The sequence below is a fragment of the Bos javanicus genome, chromosome X (genome assembly GCF_032452875.1).
Source record: "Bos javanicus breed banteng chromosome X, ARS-OSU_banteng_1.0, whole genome shotgun sequence".
In the NCBI taxonomy this organism is placed as follows: Eukaryota; Metazoa; Chordata; class Mammalia; order Artiodactyla; family Bovidae; genus Bos; species Bos javanicus.
Window position 1 is genome coordinate 98,486,466 of NC_083897.1, and position 20,131 is coordinate 98,506,596.

General features: G+C 38.6%; 1 protein-coding gene across 2 annotated transcripts in view; it reads left to right on the forward strand.

The window, feature by feature from the left end:
- The window catches only part of AMER1 (APC membrane recruitment protein 1), a 69,036-nt gene that overhangs the window by 37,132 nt on the left and 11,773 nt on the right, over positions 1–20,131 (forward strand). Inside the window, exon 4 of one of the 2 annotated variants that reach the window (XR_009735082.1) lies at positions 1,939–12,133. The exons of the other annotated variant lie outside the window; for it this stretch is intronic. The gene's annotated coding sequence lies outside the window, so the exon portion shown is untranslated. Of the gene's footprint in view, positions 1–1,938; positions 12,134–20,131 lie in introns of those variants that run through there. 2 annotated transcript variants of the gene reach the window in all.

Consider the following 20,131-nt stretch of genomic DNA (forward strand, 5'->3'; position numbering starts at 1 on the left):
GATTACAATAGATGAAAATACTAAGTTGAACCATGTAATACTGCTGTTTGTGCCAGTCAAAACTAGGTGAGTATTGGGAAATTCATATAGTTCAACCTAACAGAATGTCATCTTTAGCAGAGGGGAGTACTTGGAATGGAAAAGGTTTTACTGAGGCCCTTCAGATGACCTGAGGTTGAGCTGGAGTTAGGCCCCAGGGCTCTTAGTTCTTTGTCTTAACCCTAAAGGCTATGTTACCACTTTTTTTCCCTCTGATTCCTTACCAAAATGGACAAGGCTTTGACATGAGAAACACAGCACTGATGGGCTAAGATATCCACAGGTCTTTTGCCTCATCGCCTCCACTAAGTTAAAGGTCTGAATTCAGGTCCTTATATCCTTATGCTATAGCCTCATTATTCCACCACACACTTCTCTCTTCCTCACTCTTTCTCTTCACTCCACCCTCACCAGTCTGCCTGTGTCTTACACCCTAAGAGTGCTGGAAATTTGAGTATGTCCAAAAGAGAGCAAAGGAAAGTTATTATAACAGTTGGAAATAGGATCTATGAGGAAAGGTGAAAGGAAGTGTTCCTTGAGAACAGAAATGTGTCTGTCAACAGAATAATAGTCTTCACATATCAAAAGACTGATACACAGGTGATGCTATACTGCTTTTTTACGTTTCCCAAAGGCAGAAGAATTCAACATATCACTTAATGGCATTACCAGCCAGCCAGACTCCTAAAAAGAGTCATTATTGACTCCTTTCTTTTGCTCAGTCACCATATCTAATAAGTCACTAAATTCTCTTGATTCTACCCACTAAATATCTCCTGTATCAATTACCTCCTTTCCATCTTGGCTGCCATGGTCCTAGGTCAGGCCTTCACCCACTCCTAGTCGCCATGAACTCCATTTATCTACTCTCAGCTACTGCCACTAGAACGTTCTTTAGAAATCACCAAACTACTCAGGTCATGCCTCTTGTGAAGTCACTATTGCCTATGAAATTAATACTGACTTCCTCAACTTGGCATTCAAAGACTTCTATCTTATTGCTCCAAACTTTATTATAGTCCTAACTCTCACCACTCTATATACTAGAGTGGTTTCCTCAATAGGCCCCATTGTTACCACCACAGGGTCTTTATACATGCTCTTCTTTCATACTAGACTTTCACCACCTTTACCCATTGAAATCCTTCTTATCCCTCATGACACTTCCTAAATGCTACCTCATCCTGATTTCCACATCATAGCAGGTTCATTTACTGTTCTGAACCCTATTCATTTGCCTCTTTGTATTGTTATTCAACTTAGTATAGTAGAGTAGCAGCTTTTAAGTAGGACTGCTTAGGTTTTAGTCCTGACTTTGCTAATTACTAGCCATGTGACCTCCTTGGTGGCTCAGATGGTAAAGAATCTGCCTGAAATGTGGACGACCCAGGTTTGATCCCTGGGTTGGGAAGATCTTCTGGAGAAAGGAATGGCAATCCACTCCAGTATTCTTGCCTGGTGAATTCCATGGACAGAGGAGCCTGGTGGGCTATAGTCCATGGGATCACAAAGAGTCGGACATGACTGAGTGACTGACACAGCTGTGTGACACTGAGCAAGTTGCCTAAATTTTCTTGCACATATTTAAAATGGGCAACTCATTAGTACCTCTTTCAGAAGGTGTTATAAAATTTTAAATACTTATTAACTTAAACTCATGATACTGTGAAAGTGCTGCACTCAATATGCCAGCAATATGCCAGCAAATTTGGAAACTGAATGCTTACTAACTATAAACTGAAACATAGTAAATAGTAAATGCTATTGTTATGTTTATATTCTTGTCTCATCTCTCTGACTAGCCTATTGTTCCTTAAGGGCAAAAGTAATACATTACTCTTCTTTATGACAGGTAGTAATGATTTTTTTTAATGTTTTATGGGTGTCTTCTGGACAAAGGAGCCTGGTGGGCTATAGTCCATGGAGTCACAGAGTTGGACACGACTGAGCAACTAACACACACTGGTCCAGATGTGCTTCACTTAAAATACAATGATAAATTCTGGAAATAACATAAGACATACCAGAGGAGAATGTGAAAAGTGGTAAGAAGAGGTGAACTGGTTAGGGATCATAGAATTGGAAGAATGTAGCACAACAGCAGAACATCATACATCCTCCCACCCATGAAAAAAGATGACATAGACCTGGCATTTCCTGACCCCAAACCTAACAACAGAAGGCTGCCAAGGAAGGTTTAAACTTCTCCCAGAAAGAACAGATATCCCTCTGACAACATCATGTGGTTCCAACAGCACCAGCAAAGAAGATTGATGGGGAGTCCAGCTGATAAAAAGCAGTAAAAGGAATCATTTTCCTTCTCTGCCAGGCCTCAGAGTCTACTATTAAGAGACATCAAGTAACTAGGTGATACCATCAAGGGATATCCTAGCAAAACAAATGGCCTAGCCTGGGATATGCTCCTCCTCCTTGCAGGACAATGACTATTTTCACCCAATCTAGGTTCACCAGGTAGCCTGGCCTGGGGGATTCTCTCTAACCCCCAGGCAGCAGCATCAGAAATAAATGGGAATTCCATCAGGACCAGATAGACCATGAAGACTAAAATAGTATGGTAAAGACCCAAAGAAAACTACTGTCAGTGCCACAGCTAACAAAAGTAGTCCAGGCTACTGTTAAACCTAAACAGGATGACTTCCTTCCAACATAAAACATTTATATAGAACTTAGAGTCTCCTAACACACTATACAAAATATCCATGATAAAATTTAAAAAATCACCTGTCATACAAGAGCCAGGAAAATCAAACTTTAAAGAGAAATGACAATCAACAGATGCCAACACTGAGATAAATCAGATGTTGGGAATTATGTGAAAAAGATTTTAAAGCAGCCATCATAAAAATGCTTCAGTAGCCAATAATAAATTCTCCTGAAGCAAATGAAAAATCAGAAAGTCTCAAGAATGAATTAGAAGTTATCAAAAAGAACCAAATAGAAATTTTTAAAAAATTAAAATGTGGGTAGGCTGACTCATTGAAAAAGACTCTGATGCTGGGAGGGATTGGGGGCAGGAGGAGAAGGGGACGACAGAGGATGAAATGGCTAGATAGCATCACTGACTCGATGGACGTGAGTCTGAGTGAACTCCGGGGGTTGGTGATGGACAGGGAGGCCTGGCGTGCTGCGATTCATGGTGTTGCAAAGAATCGGACACGACCGAGCGACTGAACTGAACTGAACTGAGGCTCAAAACTGAAGAAGATAACAGAATCAGTGAACTTGACAGTTTAGTGGCATTTATGCAGTCTGAACAACAGAGACAAAATAGGTTGAAAACAATGAGCAAAACCACAAAACTGGTGGGACTAAAAAAAAGATATAACATTTGTATCATTTGAGTCATGGAGAGAAAAGAGAGTGAAGGTGAAAGAGTATATGAAGAAATGATAGATGAAAACTTCCAAATTTTGATGAAAGGCATAAACTTACATATTCAAGAAACTGAATGAATACCAAATAAGATATTCAAGCAATATAATTAAAACTTTGAAACTAAATAAAAGAAAAAAAACCTTGAAAGCAGCCATAGAGAAACAATATATTGCTATAGGGGAAGAAGAATTTATTTTAAAATTTATTAAAGAAAGTCAGAATTTTATTCCATTTATTGTTTCTGGTTTTAGTAAATAAAAATTCAGTGGTTCAAAAATAATTCTTTTCATATTGAAATGTGATTGAATTATTTATGTTTCAGGTATACTGCATATTGCTTTAGTATTTTTAGATTATGCTCCATTAAAAGATGTTACAAAATAATGTAAGCCCCTATGTCTCCCTGTGCTGCACAATATATCCTTGTTGCTTTTATATTTTATACATAGTAGTTTGTGTCTCATAACCCTGTACCACTATTATGCCCCTCTGCTCTTTGCTCTCCCCACTGGGAATCATTAGTTTCTTTTCTATATCAGTGAGTCTGTTTCTATTTTACTATTTATATCAGTTTTCTTTATTTTCTTAGATTCCACATATAAGTGATATCTATGACTTAAATCACTACCATTATATTTTCTAGGTCCATTCATGTTGTTGAAAATGGCAGAATTACATTCTTTAATATGGCTGAGCAATATTCCATCATATGTGTGTTAGTTGCTCAGTCGTTTCCGACTCATTTGCCACTCAATGGATTGTAGCCCACCAGCTCCTCTGTACATGAAATTCTCCAGGCAAAAATACTGGAGTGGGTTTCCATTCCCTTCTCCAGGGGATCTTCCTGACCCAGGGATCGAACCCATGTCTCCCATATTGCAGGCAGATTCTTTACCATCTGACCCACCAGGGAAGCCCATTGTATACATATGACATATCTGCTTTTTTTTTTTTGGCCAAACTTTGATAATAGCCATTCTATCAGGTGTGAGGTGATATTTCATTGTGGTTTTAATTTGAATTTCTTTAATGGTTAATTATGTTGAACAGCTTTTCATATGCCTGTTAGCCATCTGTCACCTTTGGAAAAATGTCTACTCAAGTCTTCTCATTTTTTGATTGGATTTTTTTGGACGTTCAGTTGTATGAACCATTTATATATTTTGTATATTAGCCTTTTGGTAGTGATATCAATTGCAGATATTTCTTCCATTCCATATGTTGTCTTTTCATTTTGCCAATGGTTTCCTTTGCTGTGCAAAAGCCTTTAAGTTTAATTAGGTCCCATGTGTTTAATTTTGCTTTTATTTCTTTTGCCTGAGGCAGATTAAAAAAATGCTATGATTTATGTCAAAGAATGTTCTGCCTATGTTCTCTGCTAAGAATTTTAAGTTTTGTCTTTCAGTCTTTAATTCATTTGAGTTTATTTCTATGTAGTATAAGGAACTATGCTAATTTCATTCTTTTACATATAGTTGTCCAGTTTTCCTGGTACCACTTATTAAAGAGATTGTCTTTTCCCTGTTGTATATTCTTCCAAACTTTGTTATGGATTAATTGACCATAGTTGTGTGGATTTATTTCTGGGCTCTCTGTTCTGTCCTATTGTTCTATGTGTCTGTTTTTGACACCCCACTCCAGTACTCTTGCCTGGAAAATCCCATGGACGGAGGAGCTTGGTAGGCTGCAGTCCACGGGGTCGCTAAGAGTCAGACATGACTGAGCGACTTCACTTTCACTTTTCACTTTCATGCATTGGAGAAGGAAATGGCAACCCACTCCAGTGTTCTTGCCTGGAGAATCCCAGGGACGGGGGAGCCTGGTGGGCCGCCATCTATGGGGTCACACAGAGTCGGACATGACTGAATTGACTTAGCAGCAGCTTTGTAATTCAGGGAAGGTGATACCTAGAGCTTTGTACTTTTTTACTTTTTTCTCAAAATTGCTTTGGCAATTTGGGGTCTTTCATGTAAAGACCTAAAATATAAATTTTAGAATTATTTGTTCCAGTTCTGTGAAAAATGTCATGGGTGTTTTGAGGAAATTACATTAAATTTATAGATTGCTTCGAGAAGTTTGGGCATTTTAGCAAAGTTAATCATTCTAATCCAAGAACACTGGATACCTTTCCATTTCTTTGTATAATCTTTAATTTCCTTCCTCAGTGTTTTATAGTTTTCAGAGTATAATTTTTCAACTTGTTAGTTAAGTTTATTCCAAGGAATTTTATTCTTTTTGATGTGATTTTTAAACAGGATTTTTTTTTTCCACTTTCTTATTCTGGTAGTTTATTATTAGTGTATAGAAAAGTAACAGATTTCTGTACTTTAATCTTGTCTCCTGAAACTTTGCTGAATTCATTTACTGGATCTAATAGTTACCTGGTAGAGACTTTAGGGTTTTCTATATAAAGTATCATGTAGATGACAGTAGTGACACTTTTACTTCTTCTCTCCCAGTTTGGATACCATCTATTTCCTTTTATTGTCTGAATGCAATGGCTAAGACTTCTGATGCTATGTTAAATAGAAGTGATGAGAGTGGCCATCCTTGTTTCTCTTTTCTCAATTTTCTTTATAATTTTTGCGACATTGTTTTTGTTTGTTTGTTTGTTTTCTCTCTTTATGTTTCTTCTTCCTTTTTTTAACATTGTATTTTTGAAATTCCAAACTCTACTCTTTTCTCAATTTAGAGGAAAGACTTTGAAATTTTCACCACTGAGTATGATGTTAACTGTGGATTTGTCATAAATGGCCTAGCTAATGTTTGAGATATGTTCCCTCTATATTAACTTTGATAAGAGTTTTTTTTTTTAAATCATGAATGAATATTGAATTTTCTCAAATGCTTTTTCTGCATCTGTTGAGATGATCATGTAATTTGTATTCTTCCTTTTATTGCGGTGATGTGTTACATTGACTGATGACTATTGAATCATCCTTGAGTCCCTGGAATAAATCCCACTTGATCATGATGTATGACTATTTTATATATTGTTGGATTCATTTGGTTAATATTTGGGGGGGGGGATTTTGTTTGTCTCTTCATCAAAGATATTGCCTGAAATTTTCTTCTTCTTTTTTTTTTAAATTATGTCTTTGTCTGATTTTGTTATCAGAGTAGTGGTGATCTCATAGAATGAACTTAGGATTGGTCCATCCTCTTCAATTGTTTAAAATAGCTTTAGAAAGATAGGTATTATTTCTACATTCTATGTTTGGTAGTATTCCCCTGTGAAGCCCTCTGGTCCTGGAGTTTGGATGCTGGGAGTTTTGTTTATTATTTTTTTTTAATTACAAATTCAATTTAACTTCTAGTTTTGATCTTTTCAAATTACCTGTTTCTTCTTGCCAGGTGTATGATCCTAGAAATGTGTCCATTTCTTCTAGGTTGTTCAATTTGTTGTCATATAGTTCATAGTATTCTCTTATAATTTCTTGCATCTTGTGATACTGGTTGTTACTTTTTCTCTTTAATTTCTTATTTTGTTTATGTCTCCACCCTTTTTCCTTCTTGGTGAGTCTAGCTAAAAGTTTATCAGTTTTATTTATCTTTTGTTATATCTTAAAAAACAGCTCTTGGCTTCATGGATTTTTTAAAATTGTTATTTGGTTTTATTTCATTTATTTTCTCTCTGATCTTTAATATTTTATTTTTTGCCTATTCAGACTCTTTTCTTCCTTTTCTAATTGTTTAGGGTGGTACTTTCAGTTCAGTTCAGTCGCTCAGTTGTGGCCGACTCTTTGCAACCCCATGAATTGCAGCATGCCAGGGCTCTCTGTCCATCACCAACTCCTGGAGTTCACTCAAACTCACATCCATCGAGTCAGTGATGCCATCCAGCCATGTCATTCTCTGTTGTCCCCTTCTCCTCCTGCCCCAAATCCCTCCCAGCATCAGAGTCTTTTCCAATGAGTCAACTCTTCGCATGAGGTGGCCAAAGTACTGGAGTTTCAGCTTTAGCATCATTCCTTCCAAAGAAATCCCAGGGCTGATCTTCTTCAGAATGGACTGGCTGAATCTCCTTGCAGTCCAAGGGACTCTCAAGAGTCTTCTCCAACACCACACTTCAAAAGCATCAATTCTTTAGCACTCAGCTTTCTTCACAGTCCAACTCTCACATCCATACATGACCACTGGAAAAACCATAGCCTTGACTAGACGGACCTTTGTTGGCAAAGTAATGTTTCTTCTTTTCAATATGCTATCTAGGTTGGTCATAACTTTCCTTCCAAGGAATAAGTATCTTTTACTTTCATGGCTGCAGTCACCATCTGCAGTGATTCTGGATCCAAAAAAAATAAAGTCTGACACTGTTTCCCCATCTATTTCCCATGAAGTGATGGGACCAGATGCCATGATCTTCGTTTTCTGAATGTTGAGCTTTAAGCCAACTTTTTCACTCTCCTCTTTCACTTTCATCAAGAGGCTCTTTAGTTACTCTTCACTTTCTGCCATTAGAGTGGTGTCATCTGCATATATGAGGTGATTAATATTTCTCCTGGCAATATTGATTCCAGCTTGTGCTTCTTCCAGCCCAGCATTTCTCATGATGTACTCTGCATAGAACTTAAATAAGCAGGGTGACAATATCCAGCCTTGACGTACTCCTTTTCCTATTTGGAACCAGTCTGTTGTTCCATGTCCAGTTCTAACTGTTGCTTCCTGACCTGCATATAGGTTTCTCAAGAGGCAGGTCAGGTGGTCTGGCATTCCCATCTCTTTCAGAATTTTCCACAGTTTATTGTGATCCACACAGTCAAAGGCTTTGGCATAGTCAATAAAGCAGAAATAGATGCTTTTCTGGAACTCTCTTGCTTTTTCCATGATCCAGCGGATGTGGGCAATTTGGTCTCTGGTTCCTCTGCCTTTTCTAAAACCAGCTTGAACATCAGGAAGTTCACGGTTCACATATTACTGAAGCCTGGCTTGGAGAATTTCGAGCATTACTTTACTAGCGTGTGAGGTAAGTGCAATTGTGCAGTAGTTTGAACATTCTTTGGCATTGCTTTTCTTTGGGATTGGAATGAAAACTGACCTTTTCCAGTCCTGTGGCCACTGCTGAGTTTTCCAAATTTGCTGGCATATTGAGTGCATCCCTTTTGCAGCATCATCTTTCAGGATGGGTATCTATTAATTCCAGCTGCCTATTGTGTCATTTAATACCACTGTTACCTTACTGATTTTCTGTCTGGATGATCTGTCCATTGATTCCAGTTGTGTTACAGTCCCCTACTATTATGGTATTATTGTAAATTTCTCCATTTACATCTATTAGTATTATTAATAGCTTTATATATTTAGGTGCTTCTGTATTACATTCATATTTTTTTGGTTCATATATCTTCATAAGTATAATATTATCTTCTTATATTGATCCCTTCATCATTATATAGTGTCCTTCTTTATCTTTTGTTATAGCCCTTGTTCTAAAGTCTATTTTGCCTGATATGAGTATTGCTACCTCTGCTCTCTTGTTCTTTCTGTTTACATGAAATGTCTTTTCCCATCCCCTCACTTATAGTCTGTGTGTATCTTTATGTCTGAGGTGAGTCTCTTGTAGGCAGCATATAGATGGGTCTTGCTTTTTTATCCCTTCACCCTATGTCTTTTGATTGGAACATTTATTCCATTGATATTTAAAGTAAATATTCATAGGTATGTACTTATTGCCAAGTTATTACTTCTTTTCTGTTTTTTTTTTTTTTTTTGTAGCTCTCTGATCATTACTTCTTTTTGATTCTTTCCTTGTAATTTGACACTTTTTTTCCCCCAATAGCTCAGTTGGTAAAGAATCTGCCTGCGATGCAGGAGACCCTGGTTTGATTCCTGGGTCAGGAAGATCTGCTGAAGAAGGGATATGCTACCCACTCCAGTATTCTTGGGCTTCACTTGTTGCTCAGCTGGTAAAGAATCTGCCTGCAGTATGGGAGACCTGTGTTCCATCCCTGGGTGGAAAAGATCCCCTGGAGAAGGGAAAGGCTAACCACTCCAGTATTCTGGCCTGGAGAATTCCATAGACTGTATAGTCCATGGAATTGTGAAGAGTCGGACATGATGGAGTGACTTTTACTTCCCTAGTTTTATGCTTGTGTTCCTTTATTTTTAGTTTTTTGTGTTTATTGTAGGTTTTTGATTTTTGGTTACCATGTGTTTCATATATGTTGACCTGGTGGTGGTTTTTTAAGTTCAAACTGGCTGTTATTTAAGTTCAAGCACATTTTAAAATATCTATGTTTTTCTCCCCTTCCTCATATTTTGTGTTTTTGATGTCATATCTTAAACCTTCATGTTTATCCCGTACTGGTTTTTGTAGTTGTAGTTCCTTTTACAGTTTACATGATTTTTCCCTTTTGAATAGACTCTTACTTCTTTTCCATTTACAGAAGACCCTTCAGCATTTAATTTAATGCAGTTTTAGTATTAATGGACTTTTACATTTGTGCTTGTCTGAGAAGGTCTTTTATTTCTCCTTCAATTCAACATTATAATCTTGCTGGGTAGAGTATCCTAGGTTGCAGGTTTTTTCCCCTCATCACTTCCAAAATACCATGCCACACTACCTTCTGGTCTATAAATTGTGTGCAGAAAAATCAGTATTCCCTTGTGTATGACTTTTTTTTTTTTTTCTCTTACTGCCTTTAGAATTCTTTCTCACCTTTAAATTTACCATTTTAATTATTAAATGTCTTGGCATAGGTCTTTCTGAGTTCATCTTGTTTGGGACCCTCTATGCTTCTGTATCAGAGAAGGCAATAGCACCCCACTCCAGTACTCTTGCCTGGAAAATCCCTTGGGCGGAGGAGCCTGGTAGGCTGCCGTCCATGGGGTCTCAAAGAGTCGGACACGACTGAGCGACTTCACTTTCACTTTTCACTTTCACGCATTGGAGAAGGAAATGGCAACCCACTCCAGTGTTCTTGCCTGGAGAATCCCAGGGACGGGGGAGCCTGGTGGGCCGCCATCTATGGGGTCACACACAGTCAAACACAACTGAAGTGACTTAGCAGCAGCAGCATGCTTCTGTACCTGTATACCTGTCTCCTTCTTAAGATTTGGGACCTTTTCAGCTGTAATTTCATCAAATACAATTTTGATCTCTCTCTTCTCCTTCTGTGACCCCTGTAATGCAAATGTTGATATGCTTATTGTTATCACAGAGACCTCTTAAACTGTTCTCATGTTTTTACTTACTTACTTTATAGACATTTATTATTTTTTTATAATCACTCATTTAAAATAAGATTTTTTTTTTGCTATATAGTAGGTGCTTCTTGGTTATCCATTTTAAATATAGCTGTGTGAAACTGTTCTCATGAAAAAAAAATTTAATTTCCTGTTCTAACCATTGATTTCCATTATTCTATCTTCCAGATCACTTAGATGTTCTTCTGTGTAACTTAATCTGTTCTTCATTCCTTCTAGTGTGCTTTTCATATCAGTTATTGAATTCTTCATTTCTGATTGGGTTTTTAAATAGTTTTCGAGTTCATTATCAAAATTCTCACTGTGTTCATATATTATTTTTTCCTAATTCAATTAATGTTCTTATTATCAATGATATAGAGTAAGTGGGGCTGGGGCTTTGCTTGGCTCAGGCTGGGGCACAGAGCTAGGTGGTTGTGGGAAATGAGTCAGCCAGCCATGTGATTTCAATCTGCCCTTTCTGCCCTGCCTTGAGGGAAAAGCAGGGTTCATATGCTCCTCAAGAGCAAAGTCCAGGCTTCCTTCAGCTTTCTTGTTAGTTCCAGTCCTCTACCAACCAGCCAAGGGGTCTCAACTCCTCTGTGTAGGACTCTAGAACTGTGGCACCCAATCTGTGGCTCAAAGCACTCATTCCCCAGGTAGATTTCCACCCATGTATTCTCTCTTTTCCTGTGAGTCTCCTCCCAGGTGTACAGGTCCTGACCTGATCACTTTTCTTCCCTTCCTACGCAATTACCCGTGGATCTTTCTTACAGTCTTGGTTGTACAGAAGTTTCTGCCAGTTTCCAGTTAGTTTTTAGTGAGAATTATTCCACATGTAGGTGTAACTTTGATGTGTGTATGGAGGGAAGTGAGTTCCCCATCCTCCTATGCTGCCATCTTGATCTCTTCTGCAGAGGAGCTAGAATTTGAATGGCAGCAGATTTCTCATCCAAAACCATGAAGGACAAAGAGAAGCGGCAGAATATTTTTCAAATGCTGAAAGAATAGAAGAGCAAAATGTGAATTCAGTGTCCTGTGAATAGGGAAATAAAAGCATCCTTGGAAAACCAAGACTAAAATGTTTAGCAAGGTTAAAAATATAAGATCAATATACAAAAGTTAATCCCAACTCTGTGTAATAACAATGAACCTGTGTAGAGCAAAATTAAAAACTCAATAACTGCATTTACAACTTAAAGCAAAACAGAGACTTAAAAGTGAAATGTAAAACTATCATGTAAAAAATAGAAGAAAATTTGGGGAGATCTAGGGCTACGCCACGAGTTCATAGACTTGATAACAAACATGTGATATATAAAAGGAAAAACTGTTAAACTGGATCTTTATAAAATTAAAAACGTTTGCTTTGCAAAATACTCACAAGAGGATAAAACGATAAGTTACATAAAGGGAGAAACTTTTATTTTGTTATGGTCATAACTGTAAATGTGAAGTGGCATTACATTGCACTTTGGAATTATGTTTTTCTAATAAAGAATGATGTTGAGCATTTTTCTTGTGCTTATTTACCACTGTAGATCTTCTTTGGATGAACATCTATTCAAATCCTCTATTTAAAATTAGATTATCTGCCTTTTTCTGGTTGTAAGTTATGTATATATTCTAAATACTAGGCTCTTTTCAGATATATGAAGGCCTTCCCTGGTGGCTCAGCAGTAAAGAATCCACCTGCAATGTAGAAGATACAGTTTTGATCCCTGGGAAGATCCCCTGGAGGAGGGCATGGCAACCCATTCTAGTATTCTTGCTGGGAAAATCCCATTGACAGAGCAGCCTGGCAGTTTACAGTCCATAGGGTCACAAAGAGTTGGACACAACTGAAGCAACTGAGCATGTGTCAGATATATGAATTCCAGTCTACAGCCCTACTACCTTGAATGCACCCAATCTCATCAGATATATGAATTCCAAATATTTTCTCCAATATGTAGATTATTTCTTAGCTTTCTTGATAGTCTTTTGACTCCCAAAATTTTAAAATCTTGATGAAATCTAATTGATCTTTTTTTTTTTTCTTTTGTCACTAGTTATTTTGCTTTAATATATAAGTGTGCACACATGGTAAGTTGCTTTAGTCGTGTCTGACTCTTTGAGACCCTATGGGTCATATCCAACCAGGCTCCTCTGTCCATGGGATTCTCCAGGCAAGAATATTGGAGTTGGTTGTCATGCCCTCCTCTGGGGATCTTTCCGACCCAGGGATGAATATGAAAACCATTGTTTAACCTGAGATCATGAAGATTTACTCCCATGGTTATATATTAGTGAACAGCAGAAATGTATTGTCCCATAGTTCTGGAAGCTAGAAGTCCATGATCAAGGTGTCAGTTGAATTGGTTCACTCTGAGATCTATGAGAAAAATTATGTTCCATGACTCTTGCCAAACATCCAGTGGTTTGCTGGCAATCGTTGGAGTTCTTCAACTTGTAGAGGTGCCATTTAGTCATCATCTTCATGTGGTATCATCACTATGTGTATGTGTGTCTCTGTGCAAATTTTCTCCTTCTATAAGGAAACAAATCATGTTGGATTAGGGCCCATCCTAATGGACTCATTGTAAAATTACTACCTCTGTAAAGACCGTCTTCAAATGTGGTCACATGCTGAAGTTTATAAATGCAACAACTGAAGGGGAGCAATGCAACTCAACCCATTACAGTTTTTATCTAAATATTTAATAATTTTAGATTAGATTTAGCTCTTACGTGCAAGTATCTCTTCCATTTTGAGTTAATTTTTGTGTATGGTGGGAAGTAAACATCCAAATTCACTCTTTTGCATGTGGATATCCAATTGTCACTGTAGAAGCAACTGGCTACCCACTCCAGTATTATTGTCTGGGAAATCTCATGGACAGTTTAGCCTGGCAGGCTACAGTCCATGGGGTTAAGAATCCCCCTACAAAGCTAGAGTTGCAGGAGGTGCGGGTTTGACCCCTGGGTCAGGAAGATCCCTTGGAGGAGGAAATGGTAACCCACTCCAGTATTCTTGCCTGGAAAATCCAATGGACAGGGGAAGCAGATAGGCTGCAGTCCATGGAGTCACAAAGCATCAGACATGACTTGGTGAATGAGCACATAGTAATGACCTCATAAGATGAGTTGGAAAGTGGTCCAGTAGAATTCAGTAAGAAATCATCCTTGGCTTCTTTTTGTAAGATTTTATATGACTAAATCACTCTCTTTTATGTAATATGTCTATTCATATTTCCTATTTTTTCTTGAATCATTTTAAATAATTTGTGTTTTCATGGGAATTTATCCATTTCATCTAGGGTAACTATTGGCATGCAATTGTTCATAGCATTTCATTATAATAGTTTTTATTATGCAAAATTATGTTAATGCCCGTCTCTGATTTTAGTAATTTGAAAGTTCTTTTTTTTCTTGGTCACTTGAAGTAAAAGTTTGCCACTTTTTTACCTTTCTGAAGAACAAAGGTTTCTTTTTTTTTGTTTGTTTGGTTTGTTTGCAGATTTTCTTTGTTGTTTTTATATTCTCTATTTCATTTATTGAGGTTCTTTTCTTTATTTGAATGAAAAGACACGAAAAGGCCTTCATCTATCACTTCTGTCTGACTTTGTGATGCTTTTCTATTATCATGAAAGCTAAGGCAGAGTTGAAAACAGCCTAACTGAATATTTAAGGCTTGCTCCAACATATACACTGAACTCCTTTGTAACAGCTAGAAAATTTACTGGTTTCAGGCATTCAAGGACATTTTTATTCATTTATTAGTTGGTCATTAAGCTATCCGAGCAGAAACTTCAGTCGCCACATATGTCAAATACAGACTTCACAGAATTAGATGAGGAAAGCCACTAAACAAACAGTAACAAAAATAAAAGCCATAAAGACAAATCTTGTGGAAGAGAGCAACTAATTTCCTGAGTTGCCACATTGTATTAGTTAAAAGGCGTTTTTTTTTTTTTAATCGAAAATTATGGCACATTAAAGAATTCTTTAATTCTTTAAAGAATTAAGGAAAAACATTAAAAGAATGACTCACTAAACATAGATTTCCTAAAGAGAAAGATGCTTCCCTGGTGGCTCAGATGGTAAAGAATCTGCCTGCAGTGTGGGAAACCTGGGTATGATACTTGGGTTGGGAAGATCTCCTGGAGGAGAGCATGGCAACCCATTCCAGTATTGTTGCCTGGAGAATCTCCATGGACGAAGGATCCTGGCAGGCTACAGTCCATGGGGTTGCAAAGAGTAGGACATGACTGGGTGACTAAGCACAAAGAGAAAGATAATGAAAGTTAAAAAAAACAACTGAATAAAACTTCTAGAGTTGAAAAGTTAAATAACTGAAATTAAAAAAAAATAATTACAGGTGCTCAATGGAAGATTTAACCTAGTAGAAGAAAGAATCAGTAAACCTGAAGGATGTATCATTTGGTATTGTCCAGTCTGACGAACAGAAAGAAAAAACAATTAGAAAGAATAAAGAGACCTGCAGGACACCATCAAAGGTATGCATAGTGGGAGTCTAGAAGGCAACCAGAGAAAGAGAAATAAAGAATATCTGAACAAATATTAACTGGGATCATCCTAATTTTATTGAAAAACAGTAATCCACACATGCAAAATGCTCAGTGAACTTCATGTAAGATAAATTCAAAAATATCCACATCTAACCACAATTAAACTGCCAAAAACAAGGACTCTTGAAAATATAAAAATGACTTGTCATACACAAGAAAATCACAAGAATAACAGATGACCTGGAAACAATGGAATTAGTTGGACAGCATAGCCAAAGTGCAGAGAGAAAGAAAATAAACTATGGAACAAGAATTGTATATATGGCAAATTTATCCTTAGAAATGAAGGAGAAATTAAGACATTCACAAATTAAAACAAAGAATTTGTTGCTTGAAGATATGCCTTACAAGAAAACTAAAGGGAATTCTTTAGCTTGAAAGAAAGTGACACCAGATTCTAATTTGAATCCCCATGAAAATATTAACAACTCCAATACATGTAATTATGTAGGTAATAATACAAAGCAGAATTGCATACTTGTTTACTTTTTTCTTAACCAATTAAAAAGTAATTGTATAATATGATGTCAGTGAAAAGGATAGGCAGTAGGACCTCGAAAATTTTCCGTTATAAAAGCAAGGTAAAGCCTGGTAAAATTTGTCAAAATCAACATTTTCAAAACACTGAAGTTAACAAAAGACTTTTAAAAACCTGCGTAGTGTTTATTCAAGAAACACAATTGAATCTCAGTAAGAATAGTGAGCTGTATGGTATTATAATTTTCTGTATGATATTATAAGTTCCAGGCTCTAGAAGTGAAGTTGCTCAGTCGTGTGCAACTCTTTGCAATCCCATGGACTGTAACTTACCAGGCTTCTCCATCCATGGAATTTTCCAGGCAAGAGTACTGGAGTGGGTTGCCATTTCCTTCTTCACGGGATCTTTCTGACCTCGGGATCAAACCCAGGTCTCCCACATTGCAGGCAGATGCATCCACGCTCTAACTTCTCTCCAATTATGCCATAAACTTAAAAAAAAAAAAAAAATACCAGCCCATATTCCAAAGCAACTTGACAGCCACTAGAGGAAGTAGAATGAAACAACTCTCCCAAAGAATTATTATCGAAAAATTGTTATCTGTCTGTTGGTTTACTCCAAGATCCCCGTTACAAGACCAACTCAGCTATCAGTTCAGTTCAGTCTCTCAGTTGTGTCCAACTCTTTGTGACTCCATGGACTGCAGCACACCAGGTTTCCCTGTCCATCACCAACTCCTGGAGCTTATTCAAACTCATGTCCATAGAGTCAGTGATGCTTTTCAACCATCTCATCCTCTGTCATCCCCTTCTCCTCCTGCCTTCAATCTTTCCCAGTATCAGGGTCTTTTCCAATGAGTCAGTTTTTTTGCATCAGGTGGCCAAAGTATTGGAGTTTCAGCTTCAGCATCAGTCCTTCCAATGAATATTTAGGACTGCTTTCCTTTAGGATTGACTGGTTGGATCTCCCTGCAGTCCAAGCAACTCTCAAGAGTCTTCCCCAACACCACAGTTCAAAAGCATCAGTTCTTCAGTTCTCAGCTTTCTTTATAGTCCAACTCTCACATCCATACATGACTACTGGAAAAACCATAGCTTTGACTAGATGGACCTTTGTTGGCAAAGTAATCTCTCTGCGTTTTAGTATGCTGACTAATTTGGTCATAGCTTTTCTTCCAAGGAGCAAGCGTCTTTTAATTTCATGGATGCAGTTACCATCTGCAGTGATTTTGGAATCCAAAAAAATAAAGTTTCTCACTGTTTCCATTGTTTCCCCATTTGTCATGAAGAGATGGGACTGGATGCCATGATCTTAGTTTTCTGAATGTTGAATTTTAAGCTCTATCCATTGGGATTTGCTCCTGAGGCTGCCCTAGAGGACTTCAGTGTGCCCCACTGAGGGAAAGGTGCAGAGGTGGTGCAGCTGCTTGGTTCGCAGGGGTTCTGGCAGCACCAGGTACTCAGGGGAGTTGGCGTCTAGGGTAGTAGGAAATACAGTGCTCTAAAATGGTATGGCAACCAGTGTTGGCCAATATACTCCAGTATTCTAGCCTGGAGAACCTCCCTGACAGAGATGCCTGGCCGGCCACAGTACACAGGGTTGCAGAGTCAGACATGACTGAAGTGACCCTGTGTGCATAGATGCAAGACATTTTTGCCTGAGGCAGCTCTGACCCAGTGAGAGTTGAACACGAAGGTGATGCAGCTGCTTGGCTTATGGGGACCCTTGCAGTGCCAAGTGTGCAAGGACATGGACTGCCTCCATCACAGAAGTTATGGCTCTATCACAGTCTTTTTTTGAGTCTCTTGTAGCCGGCAATCAGAAGGCCTCTTTGGCCAGTCTTTCTCAATAGCTCCACCAGTTCAGGCACTTAGTAGGCTCCCTTGCCTGGAGTCCTTCTCTGTTGTTCCTCACGTGAAGCACATAAAGTGGCACCCCTGGCTGGGATCTCACTATGTATATCAGTGCACCAGACACTTAAAGAGGCACCCTGGGTGCAGTCCTACTCTGTAGTTCAGTGCGTCAGGCATTTGATGGGCCAGCCTCTTTATTGTTCAGCTGCCAATGAACAATAAAGGCTATGGTGATGGCTCCACCCTCTATGCATGACTCAGCACCATTGCCTTACCTCCATGGCTGCCTGGCCTTTCCCCACAGGCATTTTCCACCACAATCTCCTCCCAGACAGCCCCTCAATCCGTATCCTCACAGTCATCAGCAGCCCTCACCCTGGGGTTGCTCCACAACCCCCAAACTCCTGCTCCCAGCTGCTGTGCCTTCTAGGGAACCTGTCTCCCTGTCCGGAGTGTGTATGTCTGTGTCAAGGACTGTCTGATTCTCATTCCATTTAGGCTGCCACAGATCAGCTGTTTCACTCTCGGTCTTAAATGTTTCTCCTCTGACTCAGACAATTGCCCCGGTGTGGGGATCAGACCCCTGTTTCAGTTCCCCCACCCCGTGAAGGCAGGTCTAGTGTAACTAGTCCTGGTTACACTCCTGTTTTTCCCCCTAGTTCCTTTGTTGTACCAAGTTTTGTGTGGTTCTTGATATTCTTTCCCACTGTCAGGTACTCCTGTATGCTCAAAGCTGGTGTTCTGCATGTACGTCTGTGTCTGAAGGTGTATTCCTGATATATCCATGGAAAAAGATTTACTCCATGTCCACCTACTTCTCTGCCATTTAGTCTGTCCTGATCTTCTGCCTATTTTTTAATTGGGTTTTTCTTATTGTTGTTTTTGATACTGAGCTGCATGAGCCATTTGGATATTTTGAAGATTAATCTCTTGTCAGTTGCTTCTTTTGCAATTATTTTTTCCATTCTGTGAGTTGTCTTTTCTTTTTGTTTATGGTTTCTTTATGTTTATATTTCTTTTTGTTTATGGTTGTGCAAAAGTTTTTAAGTTTAATTAGATCCCATTTTATTTTTATTTTTTTTTCAATACTCTAGGTGGTGGATTGAAAATGATCTTGCTGTGATTTACATAAAAGTGTGTTCTGCCTATGTTTTCCTCTAAGAGCTTTAGAGTATCTGGCTGTACATTTAGGTCTTTAATCCATTTTGAGTTTATTTTTTATGTGTGGTTTTAGGGAGTGTTGTAATTTTCTTCTTTTACAAGTAGCTGTCCAATTTTCCCAGCATCACTTATTGAAGAGGTTGTCTTTCCTCCATTGTATATTCTGGCCTCCTTTGCCATAGGTTCAGTCACTTCAGTTCAGTCACTCAGTCGTGTCCGACTCTTTGCGACCCCATGAATCGCAGCACGCCAGGCCTCCCTGTCCATCACCAACTCCCGGAGTTCACTCAAACTCACATCCATCGAGGCGGTGGTGCCATTCAGCCATCTCATCCTCTGTCGTCCCCTTCACCTCCTGCCCCAAATCCCTCACAGCATCAGAGTCTTTTCCAATGAGTCAACTCTTCAAACGAAGTAGCCAAAGTAGTGGAGTTTCAGCTTTAGCATCATTCCTTCCAAAGAAATCCCAGGACTGATCTCCTTTAGAATCGACTGGTTGGATCTCCTTGCAGTCCAAGGGACTCTCAAGAGTCTTCTCCAACACCACAGTTCAAAAGCATCGATTTTTCAGCGCTCAGTTTTCTTCACAGTCCAACTCTGACATCCATACATGACTACTGGAAAAACTATGGCCTTGACTAGACGGACCTTTGTTGGCAAAGTAATGTCTCTGCTTTTCAATATGCTATTTAGGTTGGTCATAACTTTCCTTCCAAGGAATAAGCGTCTTTTAATTTCATGGCTACAGTCACCATCTGCAGTGATTTTGGAGCCCCAAATAATAAAGTCTGACACTGTTTCCACTGTTTCCCATAAAGTGATGGGACCAGATGCCATGATCTTCGTTTTCTGAATGATGAGCTTTAAGCCAACTTTTTCTCTCTCCCTTTTCACTTTCATCAAGAGGCTTTTGAGTTCCTCTTCACTTTCTGCCATAAGGGTGGTGTCATCTGCATATCTGTGGTAACTGATATTTCTCCTGGCAATCTTGATTCCAGCTTGTGCTTCTTCCAGTCCAGCGTTTCTCATGATGTACTCTGCATAGAAGTTAAATAGCAGGGTTACAATATACAGCCTTGACGTACTCCTTTTCCTATTTGGAACCAGTCTGTTGTTCCATGTCCAGTTCTAATTGTTGCTTCCTGACCTGCATATAGGTTTCTCAAGAGGCAGGTCAGGTTGTCTAGTATTCCCATCTCTTTCAGAATTTTCCACAGTTTGTTGTGATCCACACAGTCAAAGTCTTTGGCATAGTCAATAAAGCAGAAATAGATATTTTTCTGGAACTCTCTTGCCTTTTCGATTATCCAGTGGATATTGGCAATTTGATCTCTGGTTCCTCTGCCTTTTCTAAAACCAGCTTGAACATCTGCAAGTTCATTGTTCATGTACTGCTGAAGCCTGGCTTGGAGAATGTGGAGCATTACTTTACTAGCGTATGAGAGGAG